General features: G+C 43.8%; 1 long non-coding RNA gene across 1 annotated transcript in view; it reads left to right on the top strand.

Moving 5' to 3' along the window:
• Positions 1 to 23,119, top strand: part of LOC110482732 (uncharacterized) — a 69,975-nt gene extending 46,856 nt beyond the window's left edge. The window contains exon 3 of the long non-coding RNA XR_002467449.1: positions 23,096 to 23,119. This is a non-coding gene — a long non-coding RNA (uncharacterized LOC110482732). The remainder of the gene's footprint in view (positions 1 to 23,095) is intronic.
• The last annotated feature ends 1,203 nt before the right edge of the window (positions 23,120 to 24,322 follow it).

The raw sequence follows: 24,322 nt of genomic DNA, 5'->3' as shown, positions 1-24,322 counted from the left end.
ACATTTAGGGTAATTGAAAATCTGAAACGTTTATTATTTTGGGCACACTACAGTAACTTTGGTCTTTAAATCTTAAATTAATCATTTCAGACATTTACAGGAAGAAAACAAGGGGCTGGCAAATAAGGGAGATTCAAGCAATCCATGGATTGGTCACCCCAAGGAAGGGCTGCACTGCTGTGTGCTACTCTCCTGAGAGACCTGGGGAGCTGGTGATGGATCAGGAAACCATGGACCCTTCTTAATCATTTGTGGTGTGCTGGCCAGAGTCTGCTCAGTCAGTAAAAACTCCTCAGGACAATGCCTGTAGAGAAAGTGCATCCAAAAACCTCAAGGGCTGAGGAACCAGCCTCTCTTTGCTATACCCCAGAGCTGTGACTCCAACCACTGCTCAAATCTCTCTCGAGCTGGTACCTCGTGGGCCCTGTGGTGGTGAAGCTGCTGCAGTACAAGTGACAGTCTGCCACATTTGTGGCAAATGAGAGTTTGAAACATTCTGTGACCTTTCCCAGAGAGCAGAGCCTGTTTTGGGGCAGGTTTGTCCCTCACTGGTGCTGATGGTGATGTTTGGGCTGTTCCTGTTGCAGTGCCAAGAGCAATCCCTGGAGTGGCTGCTGCATGCCTGGTGTAGAGCACCAGCCTGGCTCCCTGAGCACCTTGCAGGGTTTGCTCAGGTGAGCAGAGACAATTTTCTGTGAGAATGACTTTGCCAGTTGAGTGCTCTGGTGTGGAACAGCCCATCATTACGTCTCACCTGTTATTTGTGTGTATAGCAGGTTGCACAATTAAGGGGAGAGATCTGTAATAGCCAGCCCTAAGTAAAGGGATTGTAACCAGGCTAATAGAATCCATTTCCCTCAGCTGCTCCATTATAGCAGTGCCCCACACTGAGCTTTTGCTTCTCAAAGAAGGAACCACATTATTTTTCACTCTGTTATTACAAAACAAGCAGACAAACAACTGCTTGTTTCAGCCTTCTCCTCCCACTCATTTGTGAGAATGCGAGGGGGTGGCACAGAATGATACAAAATGAAAAAAATGGGAAAAAAAAAAAAAAGACAAATCCAGAGGAAATAACGAGGAGAACTAGAAAACTTGAAATCCCTATGAAAGATATTTTTCAATGCTCTGCTTCCTTCCCTGTCCATAACTTGTTAGGTACAGTGTACACCTGGAGACATTAAGTGTGACTTTTCTTTGGTGGGAGAAAAGTCAATGGTGGGAGCAGGGAGAATTCAAGCATCTAAATTTTGGGATTCCTGCCCCACCCAGGAGCCCAGGTCTCATGTGTAGTTGTACTGATCTTGAGAGATGTGTGTTTCTCCTGGAGCTATAGAGGGAGGCAAAAATTATTGCCTATAACCCCCAAGGGCACAGAGAAGTCCTCCTAGTGGAGTTTCCTGTTTAGCTTTTCTTTTGTATGCCTTTATTTCCTCTTTCAGTCCTTCAAAGTGTGGTGGAAGGATTGTTTTATTCTCCTCTGGATGGTGTGTTTCGTCTCTAATTAGGCAGTTTTTTCCTTTCAGCTGCCATGGACCAGGTTACAAACTTCAGATTTGAAATGAGAGTGGTGATAAGGGAGGTGGGGAGTGTCAGAGACTGGGCTTGCTGCCTTTCAGGCTGACTGGGAAAGTCAAAGAGAAAATAAATGTAAACAGCAACACTGTGATGTCCTTGAGTAGCTGAGAGGAAAGAGCCTTGGCCAGGACCATTGTCTTGATGGGGTGACAAGAAGATTTGCTCCTGCAGCTCCTTCCCCCTCCATTCACATTTCATTTGCAGCCTCCGAGTGAGATTCCCAAATGCTTCCTAAACCCAGGATATGCTGGGATTTTATGGTCAGTATTGCCTCATACAAGATTGACAGTCATTTCACTCCTCTGCAATGCTAGCCTCTCTTAAATTGATGTTGTTATTCCTAAGGACCAGCTTTCTCTATTCTGAAAAAAAAAACCCCTTGCTAAAATCAGTTCTTGTACCTAAAATTTCCCAGGCATTTATGAAATGATTCCTGTCAATAATATTTACAGGTTTGTAAGATGCAGTAAATAGTGCTATTTCCTTCCAGCCATATCTGCCTCTCCCACAGCACATGATAAGGAGTCAAGGACAAATAGACAGATAGTCTGAAGACTGGCTTGATCAGTGCATCTGTACTAAATGTTCCTGCTCCTGCCTGGAAATGACAGTCCAATTTCATGAATCTGAAGTCTCACACCTCCCACAGGTGCTACTTCACTTGTTGTTTCTTTCCTTTTGATTTCTCTTTGAAAATCCCAGCTTGTTTCATGGTCAGAGAACCCCGTCTTTGGTCCCCTCTGTTCATCAGAGCCCTTCATAACCTGGCATAGGATGAAAGGGCTGCATAGATAATTTATGGGAAATCAGTAATTGAATCTTGGCTGTTCCCATAAATCATATCGCCAGCTATCAAACAGCCGTGGGTAGCGTAACACATTCCAAAACCTGCATAATTGATGACTCCCTTGCAATAGGCCAGCACACACAACTGGTGATTTTTCCTTCCTCTCAACAATGTTTTGAAGTTTTCAGTGAGGCAAGCTCAGTACCTGAGCAGACCTGCAAAGAGAATGGCCAAAGTCGTTACGGAAAAAGATGCTGATAAAAGCAGACTGTAATCCAAATTGATGGGTAAAATGAATCCTTCATGCTTTTTCCTAAAGGGATTGGGAATGGAAAAAGCACCTGAGGAGGGGAGCTTTATCTCTGAGGCTGCTTTATGGGTGGTGTTATGCAACAGAGACATGCCTATGAAAATGGGATGTGAGGGAAGCTGTTACAGACAGGCAAACATGGAGAGCATCCCTCACCTCCAGGCTCCTGCTGAAACCCTCCCCTCAGCAAATCCACCGTGGGCTGAGGTCAAGTGCCAGTGAAGTGCTTCAATTTTATTTCATCCAGGTCCTGACTGGGATCTGAATGCTGGTGTCTGTAGAGGTAGCTCATGTTTTTGTCACATGCTGTTTCCCTCTCCACCTCCAACTTGCAGGAGCCCAGGTGAACTAAAGAGTCCAAGAAGGGTGAGAAAAACCGTGACTGAGTGTTCTGCACTGGGGAGACAGACTTGGGCTTTGATAGAATCCCCCTGGATGTAATGTAGCTGTGAAAACAACTACTGACTTCACCTGCTTTGGATTCTGGGGCTTAGCCCCTGTGGCCACACCTGGCCAGGCAGACAGGCTGTTACAGTGAGAGCTTTTCTGCTGTTTGCTAAGCAAGGAAAAAAGCATTTTTGTACCCTGGCTAACCCTGACTATACAGCCTAGGGCTGTGTGCTTTATGGCTGAGCCTGTAACAGTGTCTGCAGCTGTCACAGAAACCTGCAGGCTGTCTTGTGCACTAGAGCTGCTGCAGAAAATGATGCTCTGTTTTGGCAGAAAAGAGGTCCTGCAAGCCAGGAGCAAAGCACATCAAGTGTTGTATGGCTTTTCCCATCCATTTAACAGAGGTGTTTGCTGAGGCCTGTTGGAAATGTATGGCAGATCTACAGGATCCAGAGAGACATGGTAATACACTGTTTGGTGTGTGTGCTGCTGCTGCTGGCTGGATGTTTGTTTAAGCCACAGTACTGTTGTTTCAACTCAGAGCAGCCTTCCCCATTTCTCCTGAGGGAAAAATGATTTTTCTTTAAGTTTCACAGCTCTTTAGTACTGGAGACCAAGGACCTGAGGCCAATTTACCCTGCAGAAGCCCTTTCAGGGTATGCCATCATTAAAGTTTTAGGGGACCATTTTTAAGAGACTTTTTTGATCATCCCCTATTCATGCCTTTTTTGCATTGGGTAGTGGAGTATGAGGCAGAGGGGAAGCAATGTCCATCTGGGAAAAGGACAGAGCTTTATCCCAGTGAAGGAAGGCTCTCTCCATCTGGTTGGGTGTAAATGCAACACAGTAAACCCTGGAACTGGACTGCTCCATATAGGGACTCTGTAACCTGAGTTAGGGATGCAAACTTCTTCAAATTCAGTTTAAAAAATTGGCTACTGTTTTCATGAAGTACTGTCCAAAAAAGTAGCTCCCAGAGGCATTAATAGTTGTCCATACTTATCACTCTAGGCTGAATTATGGCTATGAGGTTCCAGTACACTGTGGACTCTTGGATTAGGATGCAGCTGCAGCATCTCCTCTGCACCTCTGCCACAGCCCAGGACAGCTACCCAAAAATGTGTCCTTTCATCTGCTATTTGGCCATTCTTCTTGTGGGTGCTTTGTTCACTGCCACTGTTAAATGGGAAATCAGACAGGTATTCTGATGTTTGTGGATCTGTCCTAAGATTTAATTGAAAAGTTTTTGCTAAACTTGTTTGCTCGTGTTTAAAATGAAAAAAATCTCCTGAAGGGAATAAGAGTTTTAAATTCTACCACTACTGAAGAATTTACGTGCTCTGAATTTTAAGTTCAAGGTTTGGTTGTTTGCTTTAGTTGCAGGGAAGCCATACACAGATTTTCTGTTTCCCTGGCCCATCACAAAGCACTGGTTCCACTGTCCCCTCCAAGTGCTGCTGCAGAGCTGCCTCATTGTGACTCTATTTCCAGAGAAGTTTTCATAAATTCACTCCCATCTTCGAGCTTCCTGTGGCTTCCCCTGGGGAAGAACCCCGTGACCTGTCTAACCTCTCCTCTCAGCAGAGCACAAATGAGGGATGCCAACCTTAACAAAGAGATCCCAAAGCTTTGTTAAATGAGTGACTCAACAGAAACAAATGAAGAGGAAAACACCAAGTGACACTCCATGGACCACTTGTGTGTCCCTGGGAATTACAGGGGTTTCAACACCAAACTACAATACTCTCCTGAAGAGAGCTGGGGGAGGGTTTGAACTGCAGCTACCAAAATCACGGGGAGGAGCACCACATGTCCAGGCAAAGAGGGAATCCAGAGGTTCCCTGCAGCACTGCAAGGTGCTCTCCCAGCCACAGCTGTGGTGCACAAAACCAAGGAGAGGTCTCTGTAGCCTGCTGTCCTCACAGCAGAGCTGTGACTGCAGAGCTCACAGGGATGCTGTGATCACTCCTATCACCTCTCATATCTCAGACCCTCCCCGAAAAGTTAGCTTGAGTCTAATGATAGCTTATCTAGTTATTATAATTAGGTATATAATCATTAATAACCTGCCTTAATTACAGGTTTTCTTCTAATGTAAAAGATTCCAATTAAGGCTCATTACATGGAAAATCTGTGGAGTCTGTTATTTCACTCCTAAGATTATCCAGAACAAAAGGAGCACTTGCAGATGCTAAGTTTCTTTTAAGGGCTGTATTTTAATTAATTCCAGCTTCTGAAACAATTAATGGATTTGCTCATAATATCTCAGGAAATTCATGCTCATCTCTAGAGAGACAGTGCCACGAGCTCAGCTAAGATAAGGCTGCATTTCTTACACATTACTAAGAACCAAACTTTTAAATACACTGTGGAACTCATTCTGGGAATTTTGTACTGGTGGCTTTACCCGAAAAGACTGAAAATTCCCCCAGGGTAAAGAAGGTGTGTCCCTGCCATGCTGCCCTAGGGACAAATCCAGCGCTTAGGATGGAGAGGACCTTTGCTTCCTTCAGCTAACCACTGCCTCCAGCACAGAAAGCACAGTGTGGTTGGTCAGCCTTCCTCACCCAAAGGAGCATCTTGGATCCTTCCCCACCCTCTTTGCTTGCAGGGCACTGGCTGTTTGCAGATTTGGGGAAATGTGGCCAGCCCCTCTGCAGTGAGGAGGCAGAGTGGTCTCACACTGCAGGGCTGAGCAGGCTGGAGGTCTCTGCAGCACCACAGACTTTCTGTAATGCCTCGGGTTGTTCTTTAGTCTCCCTTTGTGTCTTCTCACCCTCCATGAAAATTGCTCCTTCTCTCAGGAAATTGTGGAGAAGGCTGCAGACAGCAAAGTTTTACTGATCATCTGCTTCGCTGGGGCAGAGAAGCCAAGTGCTCCACAGATACACATCCAGAGGGAGGAGGCAAGCACGTTTGCCTCTTAAAATGGGGAAAGACAGATGCTTCCATCACTTTTAAGGGGAAGTTTTTGTTTTACATTGCTTTCAGCCTCACTGACAGCAAACTCTTCTGAGACACTGAATCTATATCCTGGCAGTTTTCCCTTTTCTTGTTGTTGAGTAGATTAACCACAAAGTCTGGAGACTGTTGGTTTCTCAGCCAGCCATTGATAATCCCTTACATATAAAACATCTGTGGGTGATGGATGAGGTGGAGGGGTTTCATTACTTCTGTCAAAACCTTTTAATATTTCATATTTTTTGTATCATGGCTTTCTGGACCCTATAGGAATCTCTAGGATCACCTATACTTTGTTGCTTGGAGCTTAATGCTTTGCATTAACATTCCTCCTCATTAGGCAGTTAGTAAAAGCTTGGCTCTTGCATTTTCTGCTGTGTGCTATGGAGCAAAATGAAGTATTTTATGGCCCTTTGCTTGACCTTGTGTCAAATTAGGGGAAGAGATGAAAGGCTGATGCAGCTCCTCCTGAGCAAGGATGAAATTCAGCCTCACATTCCCAAGTCAAGGACTGGATCAGCATTCTCAATAGAGCCCTGTAATTGTGGTAAGCACATTTCTCATTCTCTCAGGATTTTTCATAGAGGTGCACAGAGAGAAAGAAAGAGAAAACAATTTCTATTTCTGCTCCTTGTTTTTCCCAGTGGAATGTGCTTGGAGAATTGTTTACCTGGAGTGATTGCTTGATTGGATTCTGGTGAGATTGTTTGAGCCTGATGGCCAATCCAAGCCACCTGTGACTCTCATGAGTTGTGAGTTAGATATGGTAGTTAGAGAAAGTAGGATGTAGTTTTTGTATCTCCTTTAAATAGTATATTTAATGTACTGTAGTATGGTTATACTACATTTCATTCAGAGCTCATTCAGCCTTCTGAACTAGAGCTGGACATCATCATTTCTTCTCATTGGGTTCGCCTGCATTTACAATATGTAATATTTGTGTGTTTGTGCTAGTGGCTAATCTGGACACAGAAGGGGTTCAGAAAATGGTTCCAGGACAATATCTGAGGCTGGATTTAGGGGTTCATAGAAACTATGGAAGTGCGGCTCTGCTGTGACTCAGTTGGAAAGTCTGACAATGCTTCCAGATCCATTTTCAACCTAGGAATTAACTGGAAATAATAAATTGTTCTCTGAAGAGCTACACTAGGTGATGTAAATCCTAGATGAGCAGAAAGCCAAAGGACTGGGGAAAAGGCCGGTGCCCTTCAGGCAGGTTTGCAGAGCTCTCTGTGGCACAGCTGCCTGTGGGCTGATGCTTCCTGGACACAGGAAGGTGCCTGGGGTGGGATGTGCCCAGGTCGTGCCTCAGGAGTGATGCTCAGCAGTTGCATGGCTGTCTGTGCCCTGTCACAGGGCAGCAGGGGACAAGGAGGAGCTGGGGGATTGGCCACAGCACTTTGCTGAGCATTGTAGGACACATTGTAGGACCAAACATCTGCAGTGCAACAGCATCCTTGGGCAGCTGTGCCACTGCCGTTCTCTTCTGCAAACAATGCAAGCATCCCTTTCCTCCTAAAGCTGGAGCTTCAGCTCTCTGGGGAGCTGCATCCTCCCCAAGCAGCAGTGCAGTCAGGTGCTGAAGTATTATCAACCCAGACAAAGAACAGATTGTTTCCCTTATTAACCTAGTTTCCCCCAAATTTGTGCTGCGCAGTGATCCTCCTCTCAGTCTGCAAGGAGCCTCATCCCTTGGGAATATTCTGCTGTGGCATCTGTTTGATGTGTTCTCCAGGGGTTGTAGCTTAACCTCCAGTCCCAACTCATCTGATTTTTCAAAACACTTAAAACTGCTTTACCTTCAGTCCAAGCAAAGCCTTTCTGCTCTTCAGCCTGTCTGCTGCTGTCGTGCACTCAGCTTCTGCTATATAGGTCTTGGTGACTCAAGACACTCTATTTAAACGAAGCTACAAAAATGTTACAAATGCAGATCTCTGGTCTCTGAGCTGTTTTCCAAACTTCTGCTCTTTTTACAGCTTCATTTGATCCTCTCCTGGCTCCACCAAGCTCCCTGCCCCTCTCTCCAGTTCACTACTTCTACCTCTTGGAGGGATTCTTTATTCTGCCTGGTCATAAACCCACAAAATCCTCCCCTTTGGAGACCTTCCAGCTTCTGTTTCCTTTGTTCTTCCATGTCTGTTTTTCTAAAAAACAATTAAGAAAGTCTCTCTAGGTGTAGACCAGCGTTTTCAAAAGCATCCCTAGCCATGAGACAGCTGCATCTGTGGGTCAACAGAGGATTTCCCCAGAACAGAGGACTTCTTCTCTATCACCTGTGGAAAAGCATTGCATGTTTAACTCCCAGGCAAGAATTCTTCACTCAGTGGCCCAGAGAATAGAGTAATGCTTGAGCAGGGCTTTTTTTTTTACTGGCTTCCAGTAAAAACAAATAGCCTGGATATTGCCTTAATAGCATGTCAGGGTTATTTTGTCACAAGTCTTTTCCCATCCTGTTACAAGGCAGAGCTCTGTAGCTACATCACAGGGCAAACAGCAGCCCATGCTCATCTGTATCTCTTTCCATCTCTCTGCTCTCTTCTGAAATGATCCAGGATTTAACTGTAGTGTGGAGAGTGGATTTCTGCCAAGATGGCTGGAGGAAATGCTGGAGAGGGTGGCTCTGGATGGGATCTCCACTCGGGACAATTTGTCTGTGCCATGGCAAGAGCTGCAGGTGATGGAAATGAAAGGAGCTGGCAGAGGTTGGGCTCTCCTCTGTTCCCCCTTTCATCTCTTCTAGTTCATTAATTTATTAAATACGTCCATCTATGCTTAGACTTGGTGGTAAAATAAGAGCAGAGCTTTATCTCACCATGTGCAGCTGTGCATTGTGTGATGTTGATTTATTTCCCTGTATACATCTTAATGTGAGGTAAACTGGGAGCATTTGTAACTTGAACCAAAGAACAATGTGTTGTTTGGAGGTCTGTGGAGAGAAGACAGCTGTGGTTTGCAGGCTCTGCTGTCCATGAAGCACTCTGGTGGACTCTGGGGTGTGGTGATTTCCCAGGAGAATTGGCAGAATAATAAGAAAGAAAAGCTCTCTGAAAGAATGTGGAAGACAGTAAATGCCAGACATGAGATCCAAGTGGAATTTTCTTGCAGTCTGGAGTCAGATGAGTCCACTGGTTGAGGAGTGTTGATGTAACTGTGTGCAGATAAAATTAATGTTATTTTATAGTTCATTTCATTGAGTTACTTGCTTTGGCTATTCCACCTACTCTGAGTATTATGATATTGCCTAGAGAACACCATGGCTGATTCTTTTCTGTCACTGTATTTTATTTTCTTTGCAAATGGTATCTCTCTGTGCTGGACCCATGAGTTCAGCTTCCTTGGTACCAGTCTCACACTCCTGTGGCCAAGAAGACATCACTAATATTCACCCATATTTTTCACAACATACCACAAGAACGGGGCCTCAGCTTTAGATCTGGTGATACATATTTATGTTCTGCAAAAATGTCTTGCCACAGGATACCCAATCCGAGTTGAATTGTGAGTCTCCTCTTCCCTACTAAGGAAATTACCATCTGCAAGGGCACCCTGTCAAAAGGAGGGAAAGAGCTTACAGTGATATGCAAGTTACATGTAAGAAGAGCTGAAAATCTCAGCCAGTATAAGGCAAACTCCAGAGCGAGCTGTCGGAACAGAGCAACCTTTAATATTCATGTATCTATTCAGGATGCATCGCTGCATAATGTGTATTGCAGTCATCAGATACACATGTTTAGCACCTAGAAACAGTAAAATCACTTGTTAAAGCGAAAATGGAAATTATGGGATTGATTTACCTGTGCACTTCTAGTTGCTTTATGCCAGGCTGGTGATATGAAGAAGGCATAAACCTCATATAACTGGCTGAATAAATTAGATTAATGTCTTGTTCTCCTTTTTTGAAAGGTCTAAAGCAGACAAAATGTACCCTGAGACTGTACAAATTCCTTTCCTTGCACGCCTCTTGCAGCATTTCCCTGATGCAGTTTTTATGGTCTTTCTGGTTTTAAAAAATATCTTTCAGCAGAGGTTTGTGTCCCTTTGCTGAAGGAAAGCTGCTGGAAGGTGACTGCTGTGAGAAGTCCTCCCTCATACACAGTACACACATTGTGGGCCCAGCATTTACACTTTTGGGGGCAAACCTAAGACCCCAGTGAGCACAATATTTTATGGGTTTTCCTTTCATTCCCTCCTTCCTCTCTGCAAAGAGGACAGAACACGTGGAGCAATTTTGGCAGCAAACTCATGAGCTTGCAGTTGGGTGTGGTGTTGCGTTCTCAGGTAGGGATTCAATGCTCTGTTTGTTTTGTGGCTCTCTGTGTAGAGCTGTGCTTTGCTCCATAGATAAAAATATGTATCCTCGTGTATATTTTCATCTCTAAGTGCTTTTTCTGAGGAGGCAAAGATGGAGTTTGTGCAATCACAGTGATTGCACTTGGCTCCTCTTCATTACAGTCCATTGAATGGCTTAGATTTTCCTTTTTCTAACATTACTGACATTCTCATTCTGTGGAAAAAAAAATCTTCAGTTTAAGAGATTTGGCCAACAGAAAATAATTCAGGTCACATCTTGGAATCCTCAGCATGATGTTGCCTTTCTTAGACCTCAGTATATGTTTGATTAATTAGCTCATGTAGAGCAAGTTTACTAATTTACCTGATACTCACATTTGCAGTCCTATAAGCAGGGAGTTTGTCCTGTCTCTGGTGATATAAACACCTGTGGATACAGGCAAGGGACTGAAAACTGAGGGCTGAGGATGAATGCATGTGAAGGAGACTCAGCTTGGAACAGAGTTATGTCAAATGCACGAGGCAGGCTGTGCTGCTGCCAGAGAGTGAAGCTGGGAGAGGAGCAGGTCCAGCTGTGGGTGCTTCTGACCCTGGCTCCAACCAGGCAGTCCTGCCTCCCTCCTGTTCCTCAGCATGCTCATTCCCCCATGAAACCAGTGACTGCTGGTACCAAAACCAGGCAGAAGTTTCTTTCACCACCATGTCTTTGGAAGTCATGGACCATGCATCCAAAATCCACTGGGGGAAACATCAGGCGTGTGCTTTACTGGCTCTCTGAGTTGTGGTGGAAACATCTCTGGGCTGGATCCAGCTGTGCAATTAGTGAATAAGCAGGAGTGTGAATTCCCAAAAACATTTATAGCTGATGGGCCTCTTTTGCTGGCACTAGCTGTGCCCTGAAGCATTTGTTAAATTTAGTTGGATCAGAGGATCTGAGCAAATGCATTGTGGGAGGGAGAAAGTCAATGCCATGGGCATGTTCCCACTCCAACATGATTCTTCTGGATGTGATCCTTCTGGATGGAGGTACAGGAGCTCTTTCTGACTGGCAGGTTGAGAAGAAAGGCTTGATCTGAAATTGGATGATTATATTAAGTGAGATGATTGCATCTTGTAGGGCTCAGCTAAGTCCCAGATGATTCTGGCCATCACCATTATGTGAATCCACACACTGAATATGAAGTAAAGTGCTGAAGTGGCTCATCAGTGGGAGAAGATGTCAGCTGGTGCCATTCAGGACAGCTGGACTGTTGGAGCTCACGATCCAGGAATGCAGTCCTGGCCTGCACACTGCACTTGCAGGGACCACAGAGGATGCTGTGCTCTTATTTCCTGGGAGATGGAGTCCTTTGAGAAATCTGACCTCACTTCTCTCCTTTCTTCAGCATCCTCAGAAAATTAACAAGACTTGACAGCCCATAATACTCTCATTTTAGCTGCAATCACAGATCAGAATGTGCTCATCATGCATTGTGGTCCTTACTAGAACCTCATCAGGGGCTGATTTCTGGTCGGACACTGATCAGAGCAGGTGGGGCTGAAGGCAGGAATTTCGGAGGGCTTGAGGCCCCAGCAGTGCCCTTGAGGCAGCATTTTAAATAGCATAATTTTATTAAAATTTAATAAGCAATCAGAACTTGTGCACATCTTTACACTGGCATTTTAAAACAACAAATTAATATCCCTATTGTATAATTTTATCTTTTAATGCAATTTACATTCAATTTATACAGTTTTGAGTCAAATTCTACACATTTGTGTCAGGCAGCTTTTGCCCAGGAGGGTTGGGGGATTCAGGAGCACTCAGAGGTGTGTCTGTCTATTTGAACCAAGCATTAAATCTTGCCTCATTCATCTTTAAGAACACTGAAGCGAATGCAGAAGACATGCTGACATACCTGGCCCATGTTTGAAATTGAAAAGCAAAATCCTGCTCCAAATTAATTTAATTTCAAAATTCCCAGCAACTTCAACAGAGCCAGGCTTTCATTGAGAAAATTAATTTCATTTTGTGTGTGTCTCTTCAAACCTTTCCATCCATTGCACCTGAACAAAAGCCAATATGGAAATGCCAATATTGACAAAAAGATCCAAGCATGGCTGTCTTCGGTCATTTCACTTTTGGCCTCTTCAGCTTCCTGTGGCCCTGAGGATAAACAGAGGATCACTCAGCAATAGAGGCAGCATTGGTGTGCTTCAGCTGGCTGTGGCTACTGGCCAGTGGTTTGGCTTGCACAGCAGTCCATTCACTCGGAGTCCATCTAATGACACACTCTGGTGATTCTCTGGGCTCCTGCCAGCAGCAGGGCAGGGTGGGTGGGTTGTCTTTTCTGTCAGTGGAACTGGGCAGGATGCTCAGTGCTGAGTGTCTGGCTTTCACATGGAGAAATCTTTAGGGAAATCAGCTCTCATGCAAAAAGCCTCAGGAGGCACCTATTTAGTGCAGCTTTGAGGAACTGAGGTAAAGCAGTTTAAAAGAGACAAGAGGGAGAGAAAAGGCTGAGTAGAGCAGTTGTGTACAAAGTCTGTGAATTTCTTATAAACCTTCCAGATGTGCAGGACCTTTTTTGGTTACCACAGATGTAATTTCGAAGCCTCTGGCCAAAACCTCCAGCAGATACAAAACTGTCATTCACTTGCCTGAAGAAAATATGACATCAAAATTGAAAAGTTGAGTACGTTTGCTCCCATCCTTGCTGGAAAACTTTGATATTCATTTGCTGGAGAAATGCAAGTGGACACTAAACACCCCACAGAGGCTTAGTGAGGGAATGCCAAGATTTACAGTAGCTTGGTGGCCATGGGAGTCCTGCAGAACCCACGGGATTTGCAGAAGATTTGTCACAAGAGAGGCTGCTGTTCACTGAAAAATATTTTCAAAATGCTTCCTGATACTATGACAATTAGTAACAAGCTTGTGAAGTGTGTTGTGCTGAAAGCTGCAGACAAAAAAGAGGTTTTGCTTTCCTTATTCTTCAGTGATTTCCCCCCTTGCTTTCTGTTTCTGCATCTCTTTTTTTTCCTGATGGATGTCCCGCAGGGGAAATGTCCTTCTGAGGCAGAACAAAAGGCTGGGTGGATTATGAGCTTTAGTTTTAGGATCATAAAGCCTTTTTCTCTTATATTACCCTCTCTTCTCTATTATTTCATGTCCTTTGTTTCCCTATGTGACCCTTCCTCAGAGAGAACCATCAGGCGTTTACATCTTTTTCTCCTTTCATTCCACACAAAATCCTGTTCAGAGTTCTTCAGTGCCTGCCTGGAGGTGAAGGAGCATGGGGTGAGTTTGAGGAAACTCTTTCCTCCAGTGAAAATCCTTGGAATGGATTTTTATTTGTGGTGGGCATCCCAGGGGATTACAGCACAATAATGTGGTGGCAGTGATTTTGTTTGGGAAGGCAGCACTTCAGATTGGTCAGGGAGTTTTGATGTCTGAATAAGCCAGTGAAAACCCAGTATCACAACTGCTGGGGTGTTTCCAGCTCCTTCTGCCAGGAGCAGGATGTGACTCAAAATAAAAACTCAGAGGAGTCTCAGTCGTGAGGGTCTGATGCACCAGTCCCCTGGGGTCACTCAGATGGGTTAAATGCACTCCTGTTCTGACATGGTCTGATGGATGGGAGTCAGAGAACTCTATTCCTTACAGCCTTTGGCACTCCCAGTTTAAATAATATGCAGCAGGGAACTTGTTTGGGTTGGCAGGACAAGGACGCTTGGGAGAGGAAGAAATTGTTTCTGTGGTTCCAGTTTCTAGCTGTTATTTTGTTAGAGACTTTCTAGCTGTTATTTTGCAGGAGCAGAGATCTCTGCCTTGCTGTTGGTGCAAGCTTTCAGTCCACAAACAGTCACATTGCAAGATTTATCCACAAACAGTCACGTTGCCCTCGTGCTTGTTTGTGGTTCACAAACTGTTTACTGTTTTGGTGCTCCAGTCTGCCTCATTGTCTGCTCAGTGCCGAAAATATTGGGCTGCATTCCTGGCCTCAGCTCACACAGCTCTGCCTCTGTTCCCTAATTGAATGCAGACAGCTCTTGAAATAAAATTTCCGCTGCAAATGCTTCTGCTGACAAGTTCAGAAAGCGCTGTCTGGGAGCTCGCTTTGCTCTGTCTGAGAGGTGTCTGTCCCAAAATCATGCCTGCCTATACATTTCCTGACTTAGAGAACCCTTAAAAATGGCAGGACACAAACAGGATTTTAATGAATTCTAAAAAAAACCGACCAACCAACCAACCAAACAAACAAACAAAAAAAAAACCAACAAAAAACCCCCACATTTTCTGCCATGTTTTAGGTGGTTTAGTATAAAAAATTGCATACAGTTTGATGCTGCTGTTTCTTTTCATGTTATACAGATACTTTCCATCTATGTAAGTGCTGACTTTTGTTCTCAAGCAGGTTTTTTCATCTCTCTTAATTAACCTTATTAAAAAAAAAAGGAAGAAGAAAGAAGATAATGGGTGTCTCCGTGTGTGTTCCAAATACAGACCTGGTACTTGTCCTTCATGCCTTACGGAGTCCTTTGGAATGTTCCACTGTATTTTTGGTATGATTTTTGAAGGACTGCACTTGTTCCTTTACACAGCTAGGGAAAATCAAATCTGAGGATTGGTGCTTTGATTCTTCTGGCAGGTTTATGTTGCTGCCTTACAACAGGCAATCCTTAATCAGGTGCTTATTTTGTGATATATATATGATTTAATTCCTCCCTGGTATCCAAATGTATAAAATGTTCTTCTTTGCTTTGTATTATATTTTTCTAATGCAGAACAATTTGCTCCAGAGAATTTATAGTGGGCCACTATATCTAGGTGTGCAGGAGCTTGGTAGAGGTGTGATAAGTCAAAGTAGAAAAGCCTTATGCTTGTATTTCAAAGCTGAAGGAAGAGACAAGGTACATGGACTGGGCTGCAAATTGCAGAGAGAAATAATTTTGCAATATTTCACTCTCAGTCACAGGGGTAAGCAATGGAAGAATCTATTTCTCCAGTGAAGCAGAAGTCTTCTGCTTGTATTTATCAACATTTAAAACACACCTCTAACTGTAATTTCTAGCATGCCAAATGAAATTCCTACCAATCACTCACTTTGTTCCTATTAGTGCTGTTAATAATATAATTTATTCAGCTAAAGAGCTCCTACAGAAATATATAAGAGGGAAGAAATAAAAACTGGAATGATACAAGCAGTAAAACTTGGCTGATTACAGAGGAGCCTTGCTGGACTGGTGGATCAGGTGAGCCTTGCAGGATTTTTCCGGGCAGCCTTGGCATGCTCAGGACTGAGCTACTGATTCAGAGACGCTTTAACTGAGTGGCTCAGAAGGTGCCCTGTGAGAGGGACACAGCCCTGGTGCTGGTGGGTGACAGCTCTCCAGGTCTGTGCTCCAGGGACCTGTGGGAGTCCAGGGCTTCCCTCTGGCTGCCCTGGCAGGTCTGGGACCCTGGCAGGGGTCAGGAACCCCCCTGGACAGAGCCCCCACAGACACTGTCTGTGATCTCTGGCCATGGAAAAGAGTTTTCCATCTTACAGCATGAATTACAAGCTCTGAGTGTTTGATATAAGTCATAATTAGCATGGCACGGGTACAAAAGTAAAATTTTAGGATTCTAGATTAGGGGTTCAAAGGGGACAAGATGGAGGAAATTGGGTGTGTCTTGTCCTTTTTCTCCTTCTTCATATTGGCATTTTTCTATTGGTTCAGGCTGGGGACACACTGTCCAACGTAGGTGTCAGATATTGGCACGTTATTGTAAATCCAGCCCAGGGAGTTTCTGGTATTTAATGTTTGTAACATCCCACTGAGGGCAGAGCCCCACACGCTGCCCTGCAGGACAGGACAGACAGAACATGTTAGAGATAAACAGAATAAACAACCTTGAAACCAGCACAGACCAATTATGGCTTCTTCTTTGCCAGCGGGGCTGGAAGACAGAGACTTCCTACAATCTCGGGATCATCAATAGCACAGATTCTGACAGGGACCCTTCCTTGCCCTCCTCCCTGCACCAGGTGGTTCTGCCCCACATGAGCTGCAGGCAGGACGTCACAGCAGCACTGATGGGTTTCCATAATCCTGACTAATCCAAGGAGCTCAGGAAATTACTCTGGATTATTTGTACACAATAGGAAGGACCCCAGAATATTTAGAGTCAAATGTTTCTTTACACTTGAGGCAAAACTGGGCATCAACTCTTTCCCTGTCTCCTTTTCTCATTGCAAAGTGTGAGGCTCATTACAGTGACAGGTTCATTTTGTACTTGAGGGCTCTTGAACATTTGGCCCTCAGCATATTTCCCAATTATTTATCACTGCTGCTAACAGCTGCTCTTTTGCCCTTGATGTTTATTTAAAATGTGTTCTTCAGCCTCTGGAATAGTTCTCTTGGGACTGCCTATGGGGAGGCTCATGAGCTATGTTGCAGCCCACAGGTTTTTGTCTGAGCTCTGGAGCAGCCAAGCTGGGAGAGCTGAATGAGAGTGAAATTTGCAGCTTTAAGGAACTCTATACATGGGCACTTATTGGAAGAATATCAGCATTTTATGTGTCCTCTGGTTCATCTATCACTAGTAATTCATTTTACAATGCATTAACTTACCTAAGCCTATTCCTATTGTGCAACAGGCAATCCTTCTTTCTTGCCTTCACTTCCCTACAGTGTGTCAAGGACCTTAACTTGTTCTTAATGGATTTTTATTTTCTCTTGTTTAGAAACTGAGTTTTTAAGGGTTAGTTTTCACAGCAGCAGAGCATATGCAGCAATAAACATCATCTCCAGTTGATTAAGCACCATAGCTGAGTTGTTCAGCTTCCACAGAAGCTGTTTATTTTAAGTATTCTCCAACTCTGAGGACATGATTTTAATTATATTGCATGAGAAGGAGCAAAAACAATAAACCAGAACATTAGAAAAAAATTAAAATATATAATTTTCCTTCCCTGAGAGGAAGATTTCAGTGAAGGTCAGAGTAGATTGGAGGTATTTGTACAGCTGGGAAGCGTTCTTGAAAGGCCATTTCCCAGTAGTTATTTTTTTCACAGAAGCTGCAGAAGACATTAAAGATAGGACAGGCCATTTCAACTGATCTTCTGAGGCCAGACTGTGAAGTTGTTGTGAATCATGCTGGTGATTTCAGAGAAACATATTGCACAAGCTCACTATTTGTCAGTGCAAATAATGTGTTTCCAGCTTGACCAGTGGAGCCTGGCCTTGACAGGGTGACAGTAATGGGAGCAGCCTGCTTAGGTTTCCTTGCTATCTGTGCTGAAAGATGTGAGAACATTCATTTCTATTACTGCCATTCTGAATCTTTTCTGGTTCCAGATACTAGCTTGGACATTTGTCTTTCCTGCCATTTGTTTGAGAGAGGCAGTGAAGAACTGTAATAATAGAAAAAAAAAAAAAAAGCTTTAGCAGGACAGGCATGGGAGGGCAATGTCAAAATGATGTTTCTCAAGCACATCAGTCTCTTATTTCAACACATCCCTTACCTTTGTGAGCTGCCAGGCACCCCCAGCACTGTGACAGTGGCTGGGTTTTGGCCCAGAGTCTTCCTTGACTGGTGCTGAGGGGACAAGCTGTGCCACCTCAGAGGGCAACCTTTTTCTTGTCTTGATTGTTGTAATTGTCTCCTCTTTTATAAAAGTGTTTAACTGCCAATTAAATGCTGCTTTAAGTCAAGCAGTGCCAGTCCAAGGCTGGCTGATCCTCAAATAAGGCACAGCAGAGAGGGCAGTGGCAGTTTCTGCTCTGGGAGTCTGACCTTAGGCCAGGCTTGTTGAAAGGTTTGTAAACTTGCCAGTAAACCTAGTTCTAAACAAATCTGGGCTGTGTTGGCCAGGTAAAACATTAGCTTCACATGCTGCAATTCCTTCCTCAGCTCCTGCACAGTGTGCTCTGAACCAAATAAACCCTTACAATTTTCACAGGGATTTCAAAGGTTACTGGTGCTGTGAGCCTGCAGAGTTGGTGTGAGGTGGAAAAATTGATCCAGTTTGGCACGATCTTCATTTGAACACAGATTTTTGCCCTGCTGTGGTATGAATGACTCTGAGGAACACAAGACAGGCAGTGGGGCAGGATTTGTCAAAAATTGTCGCCCAGTGGTGCCCGCTCCTATGCCAGGCTATGAGAAACACCTTCTTTGTCCTCTCCACACCTCCCCACTGCATTTTAATTGATACCTTCCTTACCTGCTTTTATTCAAAAGCACTCCCTGCAAGCACACTCAAACATATGCCACTACTGTCTTTTCAGTCCCTTTTAAAAATCCCCTTTATTGTAAATCCTGTTCAGTACAAAGCTGCTGGAGGCCTGTGAATTTGCCTTTCCTGAGACAGAGTATTACCAAAGTGAGAAGCCAATATTTTTTGGAGGACTGTGATCATCTCTTCTGCTCTAAGCCCCACAGACAAAGGCTGCTCTGTGATCATAAACAATACAAACACGACCAGCCTGCAGTCACATTACTTAATGCCAGCAATTTTTTTTGCTTCTATAAATCTGCCAGCAGCTAAATGACGCTGATGTTGACAACATTATTTACTCCTTGATGTTTGAAGAGTTGCTCTTTCTCTAGCCACTGGTGCAAGCATTTTGAGAATGGAATGCTGCCTTGCAGAGAAGCAGAGAAGTCCAGTTGTGGCTTTTTGCAAAGGTGTCAAGACCCTTCAGAAGAAGGACACAGCTTGCTGTTCATATTCCCACCCCAAACACTACAACTTTTTTGTGGAGACGGAGGGAAGAGCAGGAGGAACTCCTAAACCCATCACCAAATGCATTGAACAAGGTGATGTTGACTAAAACTGGTCCTAATCCTGCTACTTGTGGATTTACTGCTCACCCTCCTCCACCAGAAGTGCCCATCATTCCTGACTGCTCCTTTTACACCTTTGCCACCAAGTTGTCCCTTTGATTTGCTAGACCTGGTTCTCAGTTTTTAATTTGTCTAAAGAACATAAATATGTTGGGATATTTCTACATGCAGAATAGTTATGGGAAAACACCTTCTTGTGAAAACAGATGAAAGTTCACAGTCACCAAATATTTTTCATTATTTTTCCTCTAATGTGGAGAAAAGTAGCAAAGCAGCAGCTGGTCCCTGCAGAAACACCAAAGAAAAAACCAATAACCAGGAGAAAGCTGCAGTGCAGTGACTTTAAGATGTCCCTGCCTTCCTGGTGATGTTTTTGTGGCTCAGATGAATCCACTCCATCCAGAAAACAGGAAGGCAACAAAACCTATAATGCAGAGGGTCTGGGAATCACATGTTTTAAGGCTAGAAGGTGATCATGAATCATTTCCTCTCAACTCCTTCATCTTGTCAGCTTACAGAGTGCAGACTTGCAGTCCATTACATCTGCACAAGACCCATAACCTTTGTGTGATCATCCTACCTTGCTTTAAAGACTGAGTGAGAGAAACCTGCACAAAGCTGTAGACAAGCTATTTTAGTGGGTAATTGCTCTTGTAAAAAGCAAATGTGACATTTGTTGTATGCACTACTTTATCTTTTTATTCTGTCTTTGAATATATTTATAGCCTTGGGCACTGACCTCCTTTCAAGTTGTTGTTTGACTTTCTGGTTATTTTTTTTCTTCATTTCAAATATGTGAATTAGTCCTGATATAGCATACATTAATGAAAAGATTTTAGAACAAAGTTAGTGTTTTCTAGGTAAAAAATACTTGCCGTAACTATTTTTTCCTAACAAGTTCTTCCTTCTCTTAATTTAAATAAGCCCACATGTACAGAGCTAGGGCTGTTGTACTCTTTCTCAGAATTTCCTAATGAAAACTGCTGGCCACAAAACATTTCACTAAGCTGGTTTGACTTGGCCCTATGGCCATTCTTTCTCTGATAAGAATATAAATTTATAGGTCCCTTCCCTGGTAATTTTCTCTTGTTTAAGAAAAAAATATTTTTATCTTTCTCTAGAGCCAGAGGTGCTCTGAAGACATGTAGGAACAATGCAATCCTCACCCTCAATGTGTTTGGATGTATTCTCAGGCTGAATAAATCTTTCTGATGGTCTCCCCCCCATTATATTTTTGTCAAATAGAATGCAAAAGTTCTAAATTTGCATTTTTACAATGAAACATCTTTTATGCTACTGTTTATTGCAAATTCATAATGTGATCTAAAGTCTCATATAAACGTTGCAGGAATATGCTGAACTTGTGGTATTATTATCTGCATTGCTTTCTTGTTCCTGTTTGCAGCAAGTTCAGTGAAAATTTATTTCTGTTCCTCATCGCAGCTACACTGCTTTTGGTGTGTGCCACTGCCAAGAACAAAGCTGTAGCACTTAATAACAGAATTTTGTCATAGTCTTTATCTCTGGAAGCTACTCCAGTTTATCATTTTAATAGCAAATGGAGTGTTTTATACAGTTGCCTGATAAAAGTTCCCATAATCATCTCTTTAGGGTTTTATTGTTTCTTCCTCTCTCTTCAGCCAGAACTTGCAGGGACACCAATTTCCCCCACATCTTTTTGAGTCCAAGGTCAAGCCTAGTGAAAGATGCTGTGGGACACCTCAGGTGTCAGACATATGACAGAGCTTTGAGACAAAGCAATAAAGCAGAGTACAAAGGGTCCACAACGAGCTAACAATGTCACGGTGATGAAGAAACAAAAGATGATGGGCTCTGGTGAAAAAATCCACTGCCAGTGTGCATTGCAGTTCAGGCTCCAGCCAGCTGGAATGGAGAAGAGAATGAAGGTTGTTTCTGTTTAATTTTACTACCCTTATTTCTGTTTCATAGACTGAAAAACTTAATGAGCTGTGACTTTTGTCTGTTCTTTACCCAGGCAGGTTTCAAAAACCAAGGAAAACCTCATTTAAGAGGAGTGCATAGAGAGGCAGCCCAGCAGTTATCAGTAAACAAATTACCAAGAGTTAACATTTTAGAGTGCCCACACATCCTGTGTTGTGAAGGATGTCCTTTAGCTGGTATCTCATGTCCCTTATACAGTAATAAATGGTAAAATGCATTTCTGATAAGGTGCAAAGTGTTGTTTCAATCTGTAATAGGAAAACAGCCTTGTCAATGGCTCAAAGGAGCGTGAAAGATCCTGAAGTGAAGCCTGGCAAATAAGTTTTGGGCTTGTGTTCCTTGGGAGGAAATGATTGAGATTGCTTCTGAGATGGGATGGTGGCTGTGCTGGTGAGCATTAACCTGCAGCAGGTGAGGTGAAATAAGAGATGATTGATGGGCCAAAGGGAAATGCAATTTTGTGTGAGAAAAGGTCTGCAGTGCATACAGGAATTTAGGGGCAGCATAGTACCTGGCTTGGAAAATTGCCTTGTCCATACTTAATAAGGGGTGCATTTTTTGAGCTGGGATTTGCTTTGGTTTAGGACTTTCCCTTATTTCAAATCCAAGGTGTGCAGAATTCATGCTACATAGGGAAAAGATCGAGCTGTGCAAACCTGGGCAACATCAGCCTCCACAATGACTTTGTGATGCTCTCAGGCCATGGACAAGCACAGCCTAAGGTTGCTGCCATTGACTTGCAGACTTCAACTTGCTAAAACCCTGTCCTAGTAAAAAGGGTCTAACCTCATCCTGGGAACCTGAGCTTCCAAACATGGGCCACAGCTGAGTGCTACAAGTGTTTTTTACAGTCTGGTACAGAATGAAAAAGAGAATAACTTGTTGCCTGACAGTGTAAAAAATACATTGAATATTAGTAATGAATGAATGGATGAAAGGGCTTCCATCAATAAAATCTACTGAGATGAAAACATCAGCACTTATTCCTCAGGTTTTGTGATGGGTGTGTGTTCAGATGAGTCTGAAATGCTTCTAATTAATGTTATCAAAAGTGTGACATTTAATTAACTCAGTAACACGTTCAGCCTAATGATAACACATTTTGATTCACCACAGGCAGCAATGAGCTCTCCTGAGCAACTCCAAAGGTGGGGAGGACTGGGGGGAGAAGGAGAACAGGAGTACACACAAATACACTTTTTGCTGCAGAAAGGAAGAGTGGCAAGAGAGATGATTATGTTGTCAATCCCCATCTCACATCAGAAAGACTTTTATGAGTTCAGAATATCTGCTATCAGATACTTATAACAATAAACTATTTTCCCAGGCTTAATTATAGCAAAACCCATTTGCCACTGGAAGGAATAACAACAGGGTACATTAGTTTTGTATTCTTGAGTCAGTTCTGGTCAATGAAATGGTACCTTTTGACATTGAAACCTCTTGCAAACATTTTCTAAAACTGAATCAGCAAATGAATTTTTTTTTTTAATTTGAAATGGAAATTTCTGCTGTGTCATTCAGCTGATCAATAAGGAGTTATCCAGAAGCAATACAAGTGGGAGGGAGAGAGAACCCCACCTCTGCTGTGCTGTTACTGCTGGTTTTGCTATGCATGTAACTGATCAGTCAGATAGCAGCATGAAATTTCCTTCTCCACAATATTTATGTGAATTTAAATGCTTTTCAGAGATATCTTATTTCATTTAAATAAATAAATAAAAATAACTAAGATAAATGGGGACTGTGCTTAAGCATCCTGTAGATCTTTGATCACAGGGGATGCTTCTGCATCTCAGAAATACAATGAAAATATGCCATTGGCCCTTTAACTCTTATAGGACTGACTCTCCCACCCTCAGTTTATGACATGAGTTCTTAAGTACTCTCAGAAACAACAACAATAATTTGTTCTGTGTGCAACCTGCCCAGCTGGATGAGGTAAAGAAGCTCACGAGTGAAAGTGAAGTTTTTTGAAGGTGTTTTTGATGACTCATTGCAGGAAAGATACAGGCAGGAATGAAGCTGGGAAGATGGAACAGGAGAAATAACCCAAGAGACCCAAGGACAGAGCCGGGGGAGATGCAGCAGAGCAAAGGTCAGTAGAAGGAGTATGGCAAGCCACAAGTTCATAGATGTTCCTCTCAGGTGTGTTTGGTGGCAACTGATTAAGCCATGCCCTTGGAGATTCAAGTCTGCAACTTTTCCCCGACTAAAACTCAGCCTCTGTGGGTTCCTGTTGGTATCAGTTAGGAATGGCTTCAGGTTTTAGGTGGGACATCAGGCTGTTCCCATCTCCTAGACGTGTGCTGAGAGTTTGAGGGTGGATGTTGTGAGGAGGACAAGGCTGGGTCCCACCAAGGGAGCTGACCCTGGCAGCAGTTCCAAGCCATGGGCTGCACCATGGGAGGTGGACGGTGACTTATTGCTCCTTCCAGGAATTTTATTTGCGTAGTAACAGGCAGAGGAGGACTGCAGTGTCCCTGCAGCAGGGCCACCATCACAATTTCTCCGGGTTACACTTCCACGGCAGAAGTATGCATGCTAAAAAGGGGGCTGTGCATGGGGACGAGACCCAGGGACACTGTGGCATTTAGGAAATGAGATGAAGGACTGCAGACAATGGAGCCAAGGTCCATTCCCGAAGATGTATGAGGGGGCGTTGGAATCTCGCTGTCATGGGGCGTTTTGTTCTTCCTTCCTTTTCCTTCTTCGCTCGCAGGCGAGAGGGAGAGGGGCGGAGAGGGAGGGCGGGAGCGGCTCCGCTGCCGCGCTGGGTGCCAGGCTGGCTGCTGCAGTACCGTACTCAATATTCTGATCACCTTGCGAGCCAAGGAGCCTTGTGGAGCCTGCAGTGGTGTCAGAGTGAAAAACGAGCCACGCCATCACGCTTGGCCAGGCGGTGGCTGCCTGCCCGCAGCGAGTGCCAGCCTGCAGTGCCTTCCTGTGACAGAAACCCGCTCCGAACGGGCTGCTGGGCTGGTGTCCGGCTTTTTGTTCCCGTCTGTGTGTACAACACTATTTCCCATTGCATTTAAATAAGGGGTTTCACTGCAGCGGTTCACAGTGCTGGAGGCTTGAACTCCTTGTCTCGTAGGGTCTTGGATTCCTCCCACGGTTTGGTAGTCATTTGTGAAGAGGTAGGAAGCAACTCTGTTGGATGTGGTTTTGGATGTGTTTTTGGATGTGTTTTTGGATGTGTTTTCTTCTCCCTCTGTGCTGTCTGACA

The sequence above is a fragment of the Lonchura striata genome, chromosome 15, assembly GCF_046129695.1.
Source record: "Lonchura striata isolate bLonStr1 chromosome 15, bLonStr1.mat, whole genome shotgun sequence".
Classification (NCBI taxonomy): Eukaryota; Metazoa; Chordata; class Aves; order Passeriformes; family Estrildidae; genus Lonchura; species Lonchura striata.
The sequence above is the reverse complement of the archived record's forward strand: the minus strand, read 5'-3'. Positions and strand labels throughout refer to the sequence as shown.